This window comes from Melopsittacus undulatus, chromosome 5, assembly GCF_012275295.1.
Source record: "Melopsittacus undulatus isolate bMelUnd1 chromosome 5, bMelUnd1.mat.Z, whole genome shotgun sequence".
Lineage (NCBI taxonomy): Eukaryota > Metazoa > Chordata > Aves > Psittaciformes > Psittaculidae > Melopsittacus > Melopsittacus undulatus.
The window spans coordinates 74,939,682-74,958,542 of record NC_047531.1 but is presented as its reverse complement, the minus strand read 5'-3'; positions in this window follow the sequence as shown (position 1 = coordinate 74,958,542).

The window sequence follows — 18,861 nt, the reverse complement described above, 5'->3', positions numbered from 1 at the left end:
TTTAGTTCTCTTTATTTTTGCTTTTGACACCGGTAGCGAATTCCTGTAGAATACAGAAAGTGCGCAGGGTAAGGAATGCACCAGTATGTCAGCATCTGGCACAGGAAGCAGTAGGGCAGGACCTGGAAGAGATTCACAGTTGGGGACGAGATTCAAATGACATTTCCGAGCTTGAAGCATGATGTTTGCAGAAATTAGTCCAGCACTGTGCTGCCAAGCACCCCAGCCCTGCTTAGGCTGCCCTCTAATGCTGAACACAAATACGCCCTGGAGGCACTTCGTTTCTATTGCCAAAAGACTGGATCTGCTCCTGCATGTGCCTACATCAGTCCTGTGGGAGGGCTTAAGTCTACCTGGACTCCTGAGCCTGCTGAGCCTCCGGATCTCCAGAGAGGAGGTTAGGTTGTTGGAGCGTATTTCATCCACACTTGCATGTCTGGGTTTCTCCACCTGCAGTGGTTTAAGGTGCTACCCACTTTGATCGTAGTACTCCAGTTGGTGGAGCACTCTCCTGGCATACTGACGGTCTTGGGTTCGCTTCTCAGGCTGTTTTGCAAGGCTGAGGGCTTGGATCCACATCTTCCTGATTTCAGGAGGCCAGAGACATATTCATGTCAAGGAGCAGCAGTGGGTCTGGAAAGCAGTCTTTCTTGAGGCTGTTATAAAGGCTCTGTGCCTCTTGGTTGGCTGCTGAATAGACTCCATGAGACAAGTCTTCCCAAATGCAGACAAAGGAAAAGCGACAGCCACTTCATGAAGGGAACAACAAGAATTCACTTAACGAAGGAAATTCAAGAATTCACAAGAATTGCCTTTGGACCAGATGTCACAGTGGCAGTCGCTCCCAAAACGTGGCGTTGTCTGTGGTGCTTGCTTGGTGGAAGGGACCAAGATTTGGAAATGGCATAGCACACACAGAGAGCTGACATTAGTAGGCTCCAGTACGCTTTGTTTGCACATGCCAGCTATGTGGAACCAGGCTGGCTTGTAGCTGCATAACTACTGCCAGCCAGCCTCTGCACAGCCAAAGCCCAGCCTGTCCTCCCTCATTTCTTCCCCGCCTTGCTGCTGCTCTGTGCAAGCATGTTCAGCCTTTGAATAGAGCTGATCCTGCAGTTCTCTGAGCATGCCCTTTCCCTGTCAAATCCAAATGTCTCCTCCTCTGAAAATAACCTCTCCCCACTTGTTCCTTATCTTTAGCCAGGTGGAAGATGCCCTCGGGGCTGGCAGCTGGGTCTGACAGCCTCAGGGTGAGGGTGCCATGGACACATGGGCAGATGAGAGAAGAATAGGGAAGAGCAGTGGCAATGCCCTACCTGCTCCCTCGGGGGCTGGGAGCGAACAAGAGTAAGATTAAAAAGACAATACCAGACCTTTCTCGGGACATTTCACACCCCAGAAGCATTGTGGTGGGGGAAGAGCAGTCCCTGGTGCAAGTGCCCCAGTGGGCTGTGGCTTGGGAAAGAGGCCTCTCGAGGGGCCTTTCTCCATCTGCTCTGAAGCCCTTCACTGGTTGTCATGACTTTAGTCCCCTAAGGAGGCTGAGAGATCCAAAAGTGAGATATGGGGGAGGGTGGGGGGGGGTGGAGGGGCGGGAAGAGTGAGTACATTTGTGTGGCTTACAAAGGGAATAACTGTTTGTGTTTTCTGAGAGGGGCCGTGTACAGTGTAAGTTAATATTCAGGGATCTTTCTACAGCGCCTGGAAAGAGAAATGCACATTGGAGGAGCGATTCCTCGCCCATCTCTGGTGCCAGGTGTTGAAGGCTCATACACCTCTGCGTTGCTGCACAGGAGCCCTGAAGGATGGGCTTGCTTTTACCAGGCTGTGCTTGGGTAGTAAGTCTGGAATCGCAGCCCCAGTGACCAGGGGGTTGAGCTGGTGTCCCCCAGGTCATAGTCAGCGCCACAACCTGAGTTCTCAGGCTTTGCTTAACACCTTAGCCTGACTGGAAGCCAGAAGCAGTTGGCTAACCTGAAGCCAGAAGCCGACTCAAAATCCCTACCTGTTTTAGGAAAACTGGCACTCTGCATTCACTGGGTCCCAAAGGTTACAGGGAGCCGGTAGTTTTGGGCTGGTGGACGCAAGGACACAGCATCTGCCTGTCCTGACACAGCGTGGGCTTTGGTTGCCACCCTGTCAGCACTGAACCTCAGTGCTTTCCCTTCTGCCCCAAGGTCCTTCCCTTGCTGTTGCTGCCTCCCTGTGCTGGGATGGCCCCGTGCTCCTTTATTGCTCTGGCAGCTTCTGCCAGCCCCAAGGGTGTCTAGAAAGCAGGACTAGTCCCTGGGGGTGTCTGTGGAGCTCGTGAACCTAAAGCTCAGTCAGTTCCTGAAGCGAAGGTGTAGGATCCCTCATAAGAGGGTGAGCTTCCTGCCCCGGTGCATCCTGTCCCCATCTCTTCATGCCTACTACCTCTCGAAACTCAATCCTCCCGGATCAGGAAAGAAGACTACACAGAGCAAATCTCTCTTTAAGGACTGAAAATGAATCTCTCATCTCTTTGAAAAGAGCAAGGCATCTGTTCTGCCCCTGGCTTGCCCACCCTCATTCTCTGAGGGCCTCATGGCAGGAGGGAGGTGTCGGTTCTCTGGCATGGGCGGACCCGGAAGTTTCTGCGGGAAAAGATGTCCTTGAGGATTCTTTCTGTCACTACTTGTCTGATGTGTGACTGCTTCCAAGATGTTTTTGACTCATCTTCTTCCTCGGGTGGTGTGGAAGCTTGTGTCTGCGCTGCTTTTTCCTGCTTGTGGAGCTCCTTGCTCTGGAGCGAGATGCTCAAAATGTGTGTGACTTGCACTTGTAGACTTGCCCTAGCACTACAAAGAAGATAGCTTGCCAGAGGAAAGAACTTAAAAGACAGATCAGATGAACCCCAGGATGGGGTTCCAGCATCAGAGAATCCATCCCTGGAAATATGAGAGAAAGAACAATATCAAATTTTTGTATGATCAGATTCACCACAGTTACCTCCCAGAACACTTCAGCATTTAAGGAAGAACTGTTCAACTGAAACCCTGTTCTTCCAAAAAATAAAAAAATACCCAAACCAAAGAGAATAGTGTTTTAGGAACTGTGGAAGTCTCTCCCATTTCTTCACTGGTTCATATCAACTCACTACCTCAGCTACCCCATCACAGAAGTTGCTTATTCCAAAGTGACCAATGATCTTTGGAATTGCCCACAAGATTTTACTGAAATCCTTCTACACCTACAACCTCAGAAGACTGTGAGGGGAATGTACAAACCCCAATGTCTGCTGCACGTGGATAGAGCTTGTCACCTTTCATGTAGGCTGCAACAGAAGGGTTTGCATTTGCCACTCACATTTTGGGAACACAAGAGCTCTGCACATTCTACAGTGGTGCAGATCTCTTGGGGGTCAGCTGAACTCAGTTGAGCTGTTCACACGTCTGATGTCAAACCATTGTTCTGCACATCACTAGATTTGGCCTTTCAGGAAACTGCTGTCTACTTCATGGAGATCTACTTCATCAACATGGGCTGCTTCTGCTTTTTCTGACTGAACTGTGCAGAGCATCTGTTGCAATGTAGCATGGTCATTTGTCTAGAATACCACCTATTTATGCTTTTAGATCACTAGATGGCACTCGGGTCAACCTCTACAGCCAACCCCACCAGGACAAGGGCTCTAAAGCATCGCTATAAAATCTTCAGGGCTAGTTTTGATGTGAAGGATACTGGATGTTTCTGCTCTGAACTTCATCTGGACCTCCACCAACAAACCAATACTCAGACGGCACTTGCTGTCCTTCCCATCTTTAGTATAACAACACCTTCCCTTCACTCCAGAGCTGTACGGGCTGAAGCTGTTAATATCATCTGGCTCTATCCACCTTCTGGTTCCCATTTGAGCAGAAATCCATTCCGGTCCTTCCAAACATGCAGCCTACCTTTTCCTGAACTGTGGGAACGGCTCCAGCAAGCTGCAGGTACATTGTGTTCACCTCTCCAGAGCACAGCAGCTCTCTTTAGGTTTACTTTGTCATTTCATAACACAGCTACCCACAAGTCAGGAGACTTGCTGGAAAGTAAGAATAGGTAGGTAAAGAGAAAGAGCTCATCTCACCTTCTGCTCACCTGTGTTGCCCTTGCTGGAAGACTGAGCAGGCAGCCGTAGCATGCCGTGTTCACTCAGCCTCTCTATGTCATGCCTTATCCAGCTCCCAGAGACAGTGATAACACATTAAGAAACACACCCTCTGGTTTGTGGGCTATGACTACTGCCCAGCCACATTCCATCCCCACTGTCTGTCTGGTGTGCTAGCACCACGTTCTCCACACCTGCAAGCCCATTTCTGTGTACCCAGAATCAAGAAAGCTCTCCAGTGCCATAGCTGAGCTTCCCCTCAGCATTCCACTCCCACCCCCTCCGCAGAAGACATGGACCTAAAGACTCCCCTGATGACCACAGCCGTCTGCAGCAGCCTAATTGTCTTCAGTACTTGAGGTCTTTGCCTCCTGGAAATAATCAATAAAGAAGTATCCCTTGCAGGGTAAAACCTCTGATCATATAGTGACCTCTGGTTTAGTTGCCATCATCTGTGAGGACAACAGCACTGCCCTGGAAGGCAGTTTGCCAAAGGCTGTGTCCTGCAGAACAGAGTTCATCCTCTGGGACCACCACCAGCTAGCCAGTCCTTTCTCCTCAGCTAGCATCCCTTTGTTGTGCAGCCTGAAAGTCCTGGTAACCTTGAAGCTTTTCATCCATGCCCACAAAGCCAGGTTGGCTGTCATTCGTGCAATGTAAATCCATGCAAATTCAGATTTCTTTCTTTGATTCCTGTTTTCTCTGGGACTGCTCCATGCATATAGGCTTGCTTTATCAAAGATAGAATAGGGCGTAAATCTCTCAACTTCTTTCAGAGCCTTTTCTTACTGTTTAATGCTTTTCTGGCATTTCTGCACTACCTAGCTAGTACTTTTGCAGAACCCATCTCCCTTCAACTCTAAATTGTTTCACCTTCTCTTATGGCTCCCTTTCTCAAGTAATTGTTTTTGGCTTTTCTAATTAATCTCCCTGCAATACCGAGATGCTAGTAAAATCAGAGAGAGAAAGGATTTTGTGGTACCCACAAATGGCTTGAAAGCTAACAACCTTGCTAAAGCAGATTTAAGAGATGCTAGGTACAGGCTTGCACTGTGTGCAAAGCTTGACTCAGCACATATGCAAACAGGCTCCAAAAATAGACTGCACTTTCCCAATTCACATGTGATGCATGTGCCGTATTTCTGCACTGTGGCTTCCAAAAATAGCATTCACACACGATTGGTTGGTCTAAATCTGTGTTTAGCCACACGCTTTTTCAACACAGGCATCAAAGCCCCGGGCTACACAGCCTTATCATAGAGGGATTTTTCTCATGGGCACCTCCCCCTCTATTCACAAAAATCAGGGTTATGTCCCCTCCCCTCTGCAATTGCTTCACGTCCCTGTGGCAACTGCACAAATGCCTCACGTGTAGAACTGACATGAGGTATCGGCTGAAATGTATTTTTAGCTTGTTTCCATGTTCTTTAGCAGCTGGAAGCAAAGAGGTAACCCATTACCTAGAAGCTAACCAATTCCCCTGGAACACCAGCAAGGGCTCTGCAGAGCAGTAACCCAGAAACTGCAGTCTGACATGCAGAGGTTGTTTGCACACAGATCTGAACAAAGAGCTGGGTTAGAAACTGAATGAAAGGCTTTTCTTCTGTACTTCAGGGGAGCAAGTGAGTTTCTGGGTTATGTACAGACATCTGACAAGGAGAAACTGGGAACCAGGGCTGAACAGGCAAAGCACTGGTCTGGTTAGAGGGATCGTTTCTTTTTGGAATAAGATTTTTTTTTGTGGAATAAAATAGGGAGCTGGGGAACAGCAGCTAGGCCACTGCCTTAAGGATGACCCTAAATCCATGTCCCAATGGTAGTATGGTCCAGTTAGAGGCTGTGCAACTCCAGGGCATTACAGATCAAAGGGAGGCCTCTCAGGTTCCCACCCACACTTCAAATGCACCTCTGATAGACACCCATTATACTGCAGGCACAAGAATAGTATGAAGGAAAAGCCTGTACCTTGTGTAGTGACACTTTAAATTTGGTTTAGGAGTCCTGGTGCTAAAGCAAAAATGGCACAACCACATCACAAAAGCATGTAAAGTTACTATGCTCATTTGAAGACCGGCTGAGAAAGTTGGGGCTGTTCAGCCTGCAGAAGAGAAGGCTGCGTGGAGACCTCATAGCAGCCTTCCAGTATCTGAAGGGTGCCTGTAAGGATGCTGGAGAGGGACTATTCATCGGGGGCTGTAGCAACAGGTCAAGGGGTAACAGGTTCAAACTTAAACAGGAGAGATTTTACATGTAAGAGAGAAGAGAACATGAGAGAAGTTACATGTAAGGAAGAAGTTCTTTACTGTTAGGGTGGTGAGGCACTGGAACAGGTTGCCCAAAGAAGTGGTAAATCTTCCATCCCTGGCAGCATCCAAGGCCAGGTTGGATGAAGCCTTGGGTGACATGGTTTAGTGTGAGGTGTCCCTGCCCACGGCAGTGGTTTGGGAATAGATGATCTTAAGGTCCTTTCCAACTCTAACTATTCTATGATTCTATGATTCGAATACACTCCAACAGGTACAAGATTAATCCTGTCTTGTCAACCTTTGTGTCAGAGCAGGTGTTACCCTTCTTCCTGCAACTCCTAAAAGCAACTGCCTCACCTGCTATCTATCAATAGGTCAGCAGAAACATGATAAACGTCCATAGCTGGTTTCAGACCCAGCAGGTACTGCTAGATGATCCAATAATGCATGGATCCCATATCAGTGGTCATTAACTGTGCAACTACAGCCTGAGTTGAAAAGGACAGAGGTGATGTGTGTCGTATCACTTAGCATATATGGTCTTCAAATGCCACAGTAAGAAGGACAGATATTGATACTACTACAGCAAAGTACACTTGATTATCTAAACTTGCCTCCCATCAGGCAGATGACACTGATATGTCTTTCAAAGTCTGAGGAAAGGAATTTAACTCACAGGAAATCCAGTAGCTTAAAACAGCCTGTGCCAACCTCATTTGGGGCCAGCACTGCAAGGTGCCAAACACTTACTGATAGCATAGCACACCTCCCTTTCCTTTATCTAAATAAGCTACTACTACCACTCCTTCACTTATCAAGTGCTGCTTTACACTTGAACTCAGCTTTACTCCTAAATACACTGGCATACAAATGTGCTGGCATGACTCAGAGCTGGTATCATTGGTGGGGGTTTTTCTCATGTAGAAGGAATGTTTAAAGATAAAAATTCATGCAGCTATTCTGGGTGTAGAGAAAGAAGTCAAGGAACTGGCAGCACAGATCCCATTAACTGTGGGGGTCTTTGCTGACTCACCACAGGCTGTGACCAAGGGTCATTCACCTCTTCTTCAGCATGTGATGGACATGATTAACTCTTACAGACACTTAAGAGGAATCTTCTTGAGGCTTTACAGCTTTGTCTCTGTTCAACCATCTTCACTGCAACACCAACATCTAACACAACATTGTTTCCCAGTGAACTAGTGAATTATTCCTATCTCTCCTGTCCCAATCCATTGATGACATCAGACTTTGCGCTTCCTGTAAGCCAGTACTTCAGAAAAGCAGTGTTACAAACTGCTGATACCTACTTTGCAGTAGAACAGTGCAACAGCAACATGGGACTACTGACTGGGCATGGATGGTGAAGGGGATCTAAAAGGATATGCCCAAGATGGAGGCTCTGCACCATTTCAGCCCTATTCCACTTTGAACAAAGCAGGTTCATCTATTCATGAAACACCTCCACTGTTCAGCAGTGCAGACTGAGCCAACAGCCCTGCTGAGCTGGCACAGACTGGGGGGTGAAGCAGCACTAAAGAGTTGGTGTGTGACAGACAGGCTGTCTCCTCCACTCCTCGGTCACTACACAGTGCTGGGATGTCAGCGTGCAGATGTGGGTGGGTGTGTGAGCATGCTCTTGGTTGCCAGTCCTGCTGAGGAAAGACAGGCTGGTATAGGCATAGCTCTGAATAAATTCCCTGCTAACCTCACAGCCATCTGCCATGGCAGTTGTACCTTCAAAACCAGCAGCCAGCTCAGCTGCCAAGAGCAGGAACCAGCACTGGTGGCTTCTCAGGGCTTGGGGTATGGTGCCAAAATAACTTGAAGTCAGGCACTTCTATTGGGGGCTTTCAAATGATGGTTCTTTGCCGGGTGGGATAATAAGAAGGATGTAAGGAATCTGCAATGAAATGCAAACCTGGGCAAAACTCCTCTGGTTTGGTTACAAACACAAGTCTCTGGTTAGGTTCACAAAAGTTCACAGGTCTCCTGGTAGACTTGAGATGGGACTTTGTGAACAGAAATTGAATGCTAGGCAGATGAGAGCCATCAGCAATGCAATGGAGTAAAGTTATGAGTGAGAAGGCAACAAATAAAGGGGCAGTTTCAAAGAAGAGAAGATGACTATCCATGTGGGAGAGCTGAGCTGTGTGCCTCCTTGCTGCAGCATGTAGTGGATAGTAATTGTTTACAAGGGCTCAGCAGGCAGCGGGACAAATTCATGGAAAATAAATCCCTTTGAGGTTTATAATTCCCAGCTTGGGAAGCTCCTGGATGTTTCATCATTCAGGGAAAAGACTGAGAGCAAGGACTGTGAAAATAACAGAGACATTCCTTACCCAGAACCGATTGTGCATACCAGGATTCAAATATGCAAAAGTATTTATGAGCTCAAATTCTATTGAAACAGGGCAGTTTAGGTTCCTAAATGCCCTTGCAATTCTGGGGAAGGGTGGTTTACCATGTCTTCCCATGACATTCACACAAGAAGCTGATTGAGGAGGTGCTCTGCACATGTCTGTGGCCTACAGACTCGGTTCTCAAAGGTACAGATGAGCTATTACAGCTCAAGGAACCACTGCACATAGGCTGAAAAGCAGGAATTGTTCTCTTGGGCAGCATTGTCTTCAGGAGGCAGTATAGAAGAGATACTGGGTTAAACATCAATGAAAGAGTTTCAGTACATTGTCTGTCATATTTGTGAGGGTATCAGAGCATGATATGGGCACATACTGTGTTAAGCTGCTGTGTGGTAGCTTATGAAGTCACCATAGCTCGCTGGCAAATCTGAGACTGTCTTCCCTTGCAGACAAATGTTCCCCCACATCAACTAGTTTGACTGACATCAGTGGAGCAGTGCCAGCTTACACCAGAAGTACATCTGCTCCCACATCTTTACATAACTGTTCCTGACTTTTTCCTTTTTTATTTATTTTATTTTTTCTCTTTACAGGTGAAAAGAAGCTGTGATTTTGCTGGATTCATTTGAGAAATGACACTGAAATTGATGGTATCATGATGATTACTACTAAATATTTGCTACTGTTCCTATTTTTTAAGTCCTTCAAACTCTTCCTTCCATTGCTTTCAGAGCTGGGCTGTTGAACTCATTCCCAACATAAAAAGCAAGAAAAATAGCTTTATGAAAACATTAAATGTGCTTCAAGACTTGGACCAGACCTGATTTACAGTCACTCTGGATGATCTAATAATGCACAGATCAGGTTCATGCAGCAGTGAGCAATCTGACGGTCAGACCAATGCTGTTTCAGAAAAGGGGAAAGTCATGAGGCAAGCAAAAGGATGCTCTGTGCAAATAAAACACTTCACAGTGGGGATGTATTTGCAAAAGCATTTTTCATATTCAACAGTAATGTTTTCCTGCTTTAAAACATTACCTCTTGCAAATGCTCATCTCGTTTACTGTAAGCACTGTGTTGACACCACCCTAGAGAAAATAACAATGGTTTGGCAGCCCGTGTAGCATTTTAAAAATAGACTGTGAAACCCCTGAGAAAACGTCAAGCTCTAAAAATAGGAATGGAGATGAGGGAGGGAGAAATGGGAAAAAAAAGAAGAAGAAAAAAACCCACTTTTTTCCTGATGGTAAAGCTCAGGGTCAGCTACAAAACCTGGGTTCCTTCAAGGACACGCAGTGAATCCACTGCAGTGCCACACAATGAATGAAAGGTTCCTCTCTGATTCCCTCCTGTGCTGCACTGGTGCCTCAATGAGGGGAGAAGGGAGAAAAAGGCAGGTTTTTAACAGATTTCAGCAGGTACAATCTGGGGATTCCCTCCTTTGGTGTGATGTCTTATCTCCTGCTTTGAGAGGATAAAGGCGGTGAGGATAAATGAACATAATTTAACCAAGAAAGCAATGAAAGTGTCTTCAAGGACCTTAAAACAAACTGTCTCACTGCAAACTGGAGTTATTCCTATTCTATAAGGTACTATTTACTACAATCTAAGACAATCAATCACTGTTCCAAAAAGAACAGCTTGTTCACCATGCATAGGGCCAAAGTCAATGCAGTTTAATGACTTGCAGTACCTGAGCTCTAGAGACCTCTGGCTGCATTATTCAACACTGATATACAGCCCTTGGAAGAGCAGAAACAAGTCCTTATGCCAGCAGCATAGAGATGATGATGTTCAGGTGGGCAGGTACTACAGGTAAGGAAATCATTCAGGAAATTACATCCACAGGACCAAGAGAAAAGCAGCACCTGCCTGAGCCTGGCTGTGAAGGAAAGCCATCCCAGTGCACAGCCTTTCAGCATGGACTCCTCTGGCTGCATCCCTGGCCAGCACCTGTGAAAGAAGTTACCTCCAGTCTCTAGAGGGAATTGTCTGGAAACTTTTTTCCTGGTGTATATCCCATTCCTGCCATCGCAGTCTTTAAAGGGAAGGCAAGGACGGAAAAGACAGCTCTAGAATGAATCCTGGGCATAAGTCCCACATGTGTTGGATGAGACGACTGGAGAGGAACATGACAGAGACAAAGCTCTGCCATGAGTCTTAAGAGGACATATTTCATGTGCCCTTAAAAAGATCTTTGGTTAGTAGCAAAGAACTTTGTGTTGCTCTAATTAACAGCTTCTGTCAGCTTAACTATCCCTAAAAGACAGTTCAGACCATGACGAGATAACCTTTGTTGCAGTCTGTAGAACTGAGACACTACACAAGGCATGTTACTAGAGGTCAGAGAGGAATCAGTTTCCTGCATTGACCTGACACAAGTGTTGGCGGTGACACTGTCAAATTCAGCAGCAGTGCTGCTGATGCATTTGGTGTAGCCTATTTTGGCCAAGGTAAGGAAAAGCTTTGATCCCTACTTGGCATGACTTATGAAGTAAACACTAGCTATTTCTCGTTAGCTCCTTGAGAACTTCTTCACATCTTTAGATTCTTCCGTGTCTAAAACAGTTTGTGTTTTCTGGAGTAAAACAATCCCTGGATCACTACATGAGGCCATGATTACTATGTTATCCCTAGCACACCTCCAAAGTGAGCTCTGAGTTTGGTGGATTTGTTCTGTTCTCTCTTGCTAGACAAGCGATGTTAACTGGAATTGGATCCACTTACCTGGTTTGCATCAGCTATCCAGTGAGCAGAACAATCTAGAAAGTCCCACCAGCCCCTTCTCTCAGCCTCTAGATGTGTCCTTGTCTCTCACATACCACCTTAGCTTTTCAGGCTCTCACAATAGGATGTGGCTGCTCCTTCAGTGAGACATCAATCCTATCCCCCAGGAATCAGACACTTTCTGACACTAAGAAAACTACAGCTTTTAAACGCAAGGAGCTCATCAGCCCCGTTTGCTGTCAGTCACTGATTCAATTTGCATGCACGTGATTCTATTCACTTAACTCCCACTGTAACCTGAAGAAAAGATTTTAGATGTGCCTAAATATCTATTACCTCTATTCCCTCCGAACACATTTCCTTCTCCTAGCAGTTGTTTTCCAGGGAAGCCGAGCCTGCGGAGCCGTCTCTCACACGCCGAGAAACGGTTTGGCTACCCCCTAGTGGCACTAAATAGAATTTCACTCGTTAAAGTCTGGATGTCTAACAGCTCACACCTTTCCCGTATTAGCACACATCCTCCCCTGATTATTCATTATGTGCTTTGCTGTGGTCCCTAGCATCCCCAGCCATGGGGCACAGTACCAAATTCTGACTAACTTCATTTGTAGCAACAGAATAGAAAAGGAGCCTCTCTAGACACTAGATGTGTTAAGACACAAAGGGTCTGGTTGTTTTATACTCTCTTGCTGAGTATGAGCCTGGGCCAGACTTGTGTTTGTGGCTTTTAGGAAGAATGTTTGTATTCAAACACCTTTGTGACTATGGGAGCAAAGACTTGTCAAATATCATAACAAAGGTATCTCTTGCCACTGTTGTAGGTCCACTACAGTGGCTGGTGTCAGATCAGGGCTTTCGTCCATGCAGCCATCATCCACAGCTAAGAGGAATAAAGACTTCAGTGTCAAAGAAGCAGAACAGCACCCGCTGCAAAATCTCTAGGCTACAGATCTGTCTATAAGGAAAGTGCATTTCTTTATCCATAGTGAGCTTCCTTTCGGTCATCAAAAAACACACACTTTAGTGTTGGCAAGGTCAGTTCTATAATTACCCAAGTTCCAGAACGTGAGTGGAAAAGGATAAACTTTCTTTAGCTTTTTTTTTTTTTTTTTTTTTGCTTTGCTCTATAACCTTTAAATTGGAACAGGACCCCTGCTATCAAATTCAATGGGCGATTTCATACAGTGTTTTATGAGACTCATTATCTAGGGAATACATCTGCCATTAGCTTTAAAGCCAGACATGGTCATGTAATGTAATGTAATTAGAATAGGGAAGGGAACAGTGGAAGCTCAACCTACTGACAAAGCAGCCGTGTAATGCAACTAGCTCTTCTCCAACTGTCACCCTTGCACCTTTCCTGTCCTGTAAATCCGCAAGTTAAATTACTCTAAAAGGACAACTCCAGCAAGCAGACACCCTACACTTCCATCAGCAACAGCTTGACACCCCACATTAGTGAAGCAGAGGACCTACCTTTTACCACTGAAATGTAGTTACTAAAGGAGACGCAAATATAGATCAAACCTAAACTCACAAACACAGTCATGTCAACTTCCTTTTCTCACTTAAGGTGTTTTAAAACAGCTGTGCCCCACAAGGACAGATGCATGGGCATCTCCATAGATGCTGCTTAATTCATGAACAGCTGGGAAAAAGAAGTAAGCAAGCAGACTTAGACTGTGGAGGGAGAAAGAAAAATCTAGAGTGTCCTAGAGGCAGAGCCTGTAGGGATAAGTATTTACACATCTGAAATAGCACTGCAGAGGAAAAGGATAACAGAAAAAAAAAGGGGGGGGGGGGGGAGGGGGGGGGGGAAGTAAATCAGGCATTCCAACTGTCTCCATCTCATCTCTGAATGCATCCTGCGCCCTCTCCTGGAACACCGTGTTTATCTCAACCAAGCCAGGCCGGCGAGAAACCAACACTTGCAAGAGGTGTGCAACGGGAAAGATCAGAGCTGGGAAACTGCCGAGCCGTTTAGAAGGGCTGAAGCTCAAGGGATATAATGTAACGTCAAGGTAACACATGAGTTACAAATGAAGCACTGTGCAACAGCTGATGGTGGATGCGCTTGTTCCCTACATGGTGCCTAGAGGGGAAGGGATTGACAAAGGGATTTGGGGCTCTCTTAGCTCAATCCACAGCAAAGTTAAGTGAGTAGGCTGCAAAGTTCGGATACTCCAGTGGAGCAGGTAAGCAGCAGAGGGGTTCAGAATTGCAGATTTACTAAAAACTCGAGCAGAAGGCTCATTACAAATGATGATTCTCTTGTCAGCAGCAAAAGACACTGTAAGTTCACCTGTAAAGGGTGAATTTTTCTATTAATAAATAAGGAAATTATTCCCCTACAAGTATGCAAATTGCTACTCAGGAAATGGCCTGGGCTATTAGGAGTTATTAATGTGCACAAAATCAATACACAAGCAGATTGCCTGCTCCATTTAGAGGCAGACACACCAGTCACACTGGCTCAGCTTGGTCTGGGGATGGAATATGGCTTCTTCCCTTTTAAAAGAGCAAGAGTTCCTATACAGATCTTGTGTTACCTGATGGTATTACCAAGAACATTATCACTTCAGTTCAACACTTTGGGCATGGTATTTAGTGAAGACAAATTTGGCCAAGTCACAAAGTCAGAGAGATGTAGAGCTCCCATCTTTCTCTCTTGAGCAGTTCTCATCACCCTTCTCCATCAGCTTCAGACTCTCACTGTTGTGTCTACTGAATTGCCAGTTTCCCAGTAGTGGATGTCTACTGCCTGCAGTAAATGTGAAATGTAAGGATGAACTCTACACAGTCCAGCTAGTATCCATCAAGCTATTGTTCATGACTCTTTAAGGGTCTGTGGACAAGTTTTAAGGAGTCCATAAGGGTCACTAAGAAAAAATATCTACTTCTCAGCAGTCTGGTATTTACTGTACTTCTCATATCAACCAATAATATTTGGAAGATGTGCAAATCAAAAAAGATTGGGAAACAGTAATCTAGCTCCATCAGAGCTTGGGAAAGGTAAGATCTAGATCCTTTCAAAGGGTCAAAGCTATATATAACCCCATTCTATATCAATTACTATTGATCTGATTTTAGTCGAGATATAGGTTTTCCGTTTCTGCCAATTTCTGAATATTAGCAAGTTCAAAGAATGACCTCAAGTAAATATCTCAATAAAAGTAAGACCAGAAAAAATGTATATGACACTCCCCCATCTTTTAACTCTTTCTAGTTCTCAGAGTCTACTGAACTGGAAGTTTTTGTTGATTTGGTAATCTGCACTCAATCTCTTTTACTAGTGTTTATCAATCTCTTCTTATTTCCATGTAAATATCTTGCTTTCTCACCATTCTCTGTCAGATAGCTCCACAGTTCTGCTCCTGTCTGCATGAGTACCATCTCCTTCTTTGTATTTTAAGCCTGATCCCAATGGCTTCATTTGATTACTCCAAGTCTAGTTACCCCAGAAGAAACAGGTAACTCTTAAACCCTACTCAAGCTCTCCCTGCCATTCATAATTAGACCTCTCTCTTGCTTTTCCCACCACCCATGGTGCCTTTTCCAGGTGGGAGAGTGCAATCCACTCAGTCACTCCTCAGGGATGTTGCTTACATTGATGATCCTCCTTACGTTCTCCAAACATTGTCCAGTTACAGTCTGAAAATGGGGTACCGGGACTACAGGTGGTACTCAAGCTCTTGACAGAGACTTACATTTTATTTGTTATTTAGACTGCTCCTGAGCACTGAGGTTTTTTTGATGGAGGTATCTATCATAACCACATAGTCTCATTCCTGATTGGCAAGGATCAACTCATTGCCTATTGCTTTGAAGTTAGGATCATTTTCCCCCATACCCATCACTTCATATTTACCAGCAAAGACTTTTATCTGCCTTTTCATTGTGCTGTCACTCAGCCTTGTAAGTCCTTCTGCAACTCTCTACAGTAAGTCCTTTTCCTTACTGGTCTGAAGAACCATCATCAGCCAAGTTGATCACCTTATTGCTCAGCTCCTCTTCCAGGTCATTTATGAAAGTGTGGAACCGCACAAGTTTCAGGACAGACCCATCCAACAGTGACTTCTCTCCATTCATCAGTTGGCCAGACACTCTGCCCACTGTTTCCCATTTGCAAGCATGCCAGGATCTTCCCTTTTATCCTGTGGCTGTACAGTTCCCTCTAAAGCCTTTTGGAAATCTAACCTAACCAAATACACTCACCGTTATCATTGCTTACCCCTTCAAAGGAATTATCTACCTAAGGAAAAATCTTTCTTAGCAGAAACCATGTTGATTTTTCCCAAGGAAACTTTTTGCTTTTATCAGGCATTCATTGATTCAATTCTTTGTTATATTGCCTATTAATTTGCCTAACACAAATGTCTAATTTGCTAGACCACCGTTCCTTAGATATCCTTTTGGCAACTGTTTTAAAGAATGGCACCATGCTTGCTACTCTGCAGACTTCAGGAACCAGTGGAAGTTTAAGTGAATTATATAGTGCCATAAGTAATTCCACTGTTTCTTTTGAAACTCATGAGTGAACATCATTCAATTCTGGTGATTTTTTAGCATTCATTCTGTATTTCTGCAACATGATCTCTGCCACAGTTATTTAAGAGGAGAGATGCTAGTCTGCCTTTGATTTCATTTTCTTCTAATTCAATGACGCTGCAAATTGTATCCTCTGTTGGGATCACTAATTCACTTCTAAGAAAATCATTGTAATGGGCCAATTATGATAGCACATATAAACGCTGTACTCAAAGTTAATACATCTATACTCCTCACTGCTACTCCTTCTTCCTGCTGTTTCTTTGTACCTGTATTACCCATGTGTTACTATGAGGTGGCATTTTTATTCTCTAATCATTTACAGGAGTGGAGATCAGGGCTAAGCTTACAGCCTGACTATAAATGCTTTTACCTTCATCATCCACTTAGAATTCTGATGAGTGACCACCTACATGCAGCCTGAGAAAGACAAGATGAGCAGTCCTCCCTTGGCAGTACTTCAGATCTTTGTTTTCTGCTGGATAAAATTCACGTTTTCATAGGAAAAACTTCCTTCTTTCTTTCATACTTTCTTTCTTTCTCTTTCTTTCTTTCTTTCTTTCTTTCTTTCTTTCATACTTACTTTCTTTCGAAGCATTTTTAGCTTTACATAATAAACAAAAAAAAAAGAAATAAAGGTGGGGATGATGGGGGTGTAAGGGGATTTGCATCACTGGACACAGCTAGATCTGAATTATAACCTGAACCTGGTTATAATTGATATTTTTTGGCTGAACAGATGATTTATCTGATAGTATTGCCTAAACATACCCAACTACAATGCATCTACCTGTAAAATGCTTCAGCACTTATGTACAACCTAGTTTCTACATGTTGCTGCAGGTTTTGACCACTGCTGATGCAAGGCTTGCAATGATAGTGTCCATAATGTTGGGAACCAAGAGACATTTTGGTTCCTCAATGGTATATGTGTCATTCACTTTCATGCAGAGGGTTTGGGGACAGCAGCTTTCCTTTTTCCTCCTAAAAAGGAGTCAAGAATTATCTGAACTGAAAGAAGAAGGAAAAGATATGAAGTACGTAAGTGGAGTCAGGTTGAGACTGTGATCTGAAATAAGGTAGCTGAGAGTACAACGGCTTTGTAAGACAAACAAAAGATGAGTGTGAAGTCAAATTTGAAAGTGAGACTGTCCAGGGCTCAAGGAACTACAAAGACAGTCAAAGACCTTCTATAATGGTGGGTGAGGCTGTGGTTAGAGACAATCAAGTCTTTGGAGGAGTGACAGGGAGCTGACAAACACGTATACTCAATAGTAACAGTGTTGTCGCTGTCAAGCTAAAACAAATGCTGTGTGCGAACTGTTGCCCTTGCTTCATTTAGAAAGATACAGACCACTGCATCTAGTGAGGGAAACAGAAATATGTCATTTTCCTTGACTATTATTTTATCACCCTCTTTCGGTGTGAATGTAAAGCAGAAGAATACCCCCCCAGTGCATAAATTACACATACATGGACTTACCTTTGTGGCTGCCAAGTCAAAGAGCAAGCAAAAGATCTGAGAAGTAATTTGGAGATTATCATTGACCATTCCCAGATATGGTGAGTTTGATAGAGCAAACTAGGTCTCCTGGGAGATGGCAACAGACTGATTTTGCTGAGGTTTTCAACAAGACCCAGAATCTGGGAGATGCAGAAGCACCTCAGAGGTACCTTCAAAAACCTTTCTTGAGGTACTTTTCTTGAGCAAGGGCTGAAATGAAGCCACACATTGTGTAGAAAAGGACAAACTTCCTTAAAAAGCATCCATCCTTTGGTATCTGTAGGGCCATGAGACAAGAAGGGGAGGGACAGAGTTGGTAGCAGCCAGAGTGCAGTGATCGCCTCTGAGGAAGAAAAGGTACTCTTCTGCAAGTGGCTGTGAAACAGTCCTAGGCGAGCTTCACAGCTGTATTAATTCCACACCAAATATTTCATAGGAACATAATAAGGTCCAAGAGTGTCTTTTTGACATAAAAAACCACACCACACTTTAAAAAATATTGATTTTATTCATATATCTAGCCTATTTAACAGTGGGTCACACGGGTAGAAACAATCACAAATATCTAGTTACATGTTTTCATCAGGTTCTGGCCTGCGCAACATCAGGTTTGAGTCAAGCACATATTATGTCACCACCAATACAGACAATGATTGCTGTTCAAAGCTCAGTTGAGTCCTGTCTCCTTGGTCAACTTCCAAGCCCATTAGAATCTCTTCTAATACTGTGTGTGGGATTGTCTACGAAGAAAGTGTATTCTCAAAGCCTGAATCCAACAAACAGCCTAAAGCACATGCTCCATCTCTTTACCTCCCATACTTTATTTGAACGGCTGCAGGTTTTTGGTACAACAAACAAACAAAAACCCCTACCATCCACAATTCCTCAGAAATGTTGAACCACACCTGTATAAATCAGACTAGCTTCAATAACGGAGCTGCAGTTCTTTATCTCACCACATGATCTGGCCTGCAAATCCCAACTGTCTTCTTTGAGATAACACATCGGAGCAAGGTTTCACAGCAAAAGCAAAGCTGTCTTGTAACTAACATCCCTGCTGTTTGTGCTGGCACACAGGATGGTCTAAAGTCTCTGACCTGCTTACCATGTATCTGAAGGGTATCCACAGACTTCTGAAGTATATTCACACTTCATTAAAGACAGCCTACACTGAGGTTGACTCTAAAGAGTCCCAGACGGTATCAGCGTGAGTGACTGCTGCCTCTAAAGAAGTGTGTGCTCACAAACACACTCAGGACTACTGAGCAGACCTGCTCCTAAAGCATCTTTGGATCTGGCACCTCAGGGTTTCTTTAAGCCTGTTTGGAGTCCCTGGTAGTCAGGAAGTCGCAGCTCATCAGA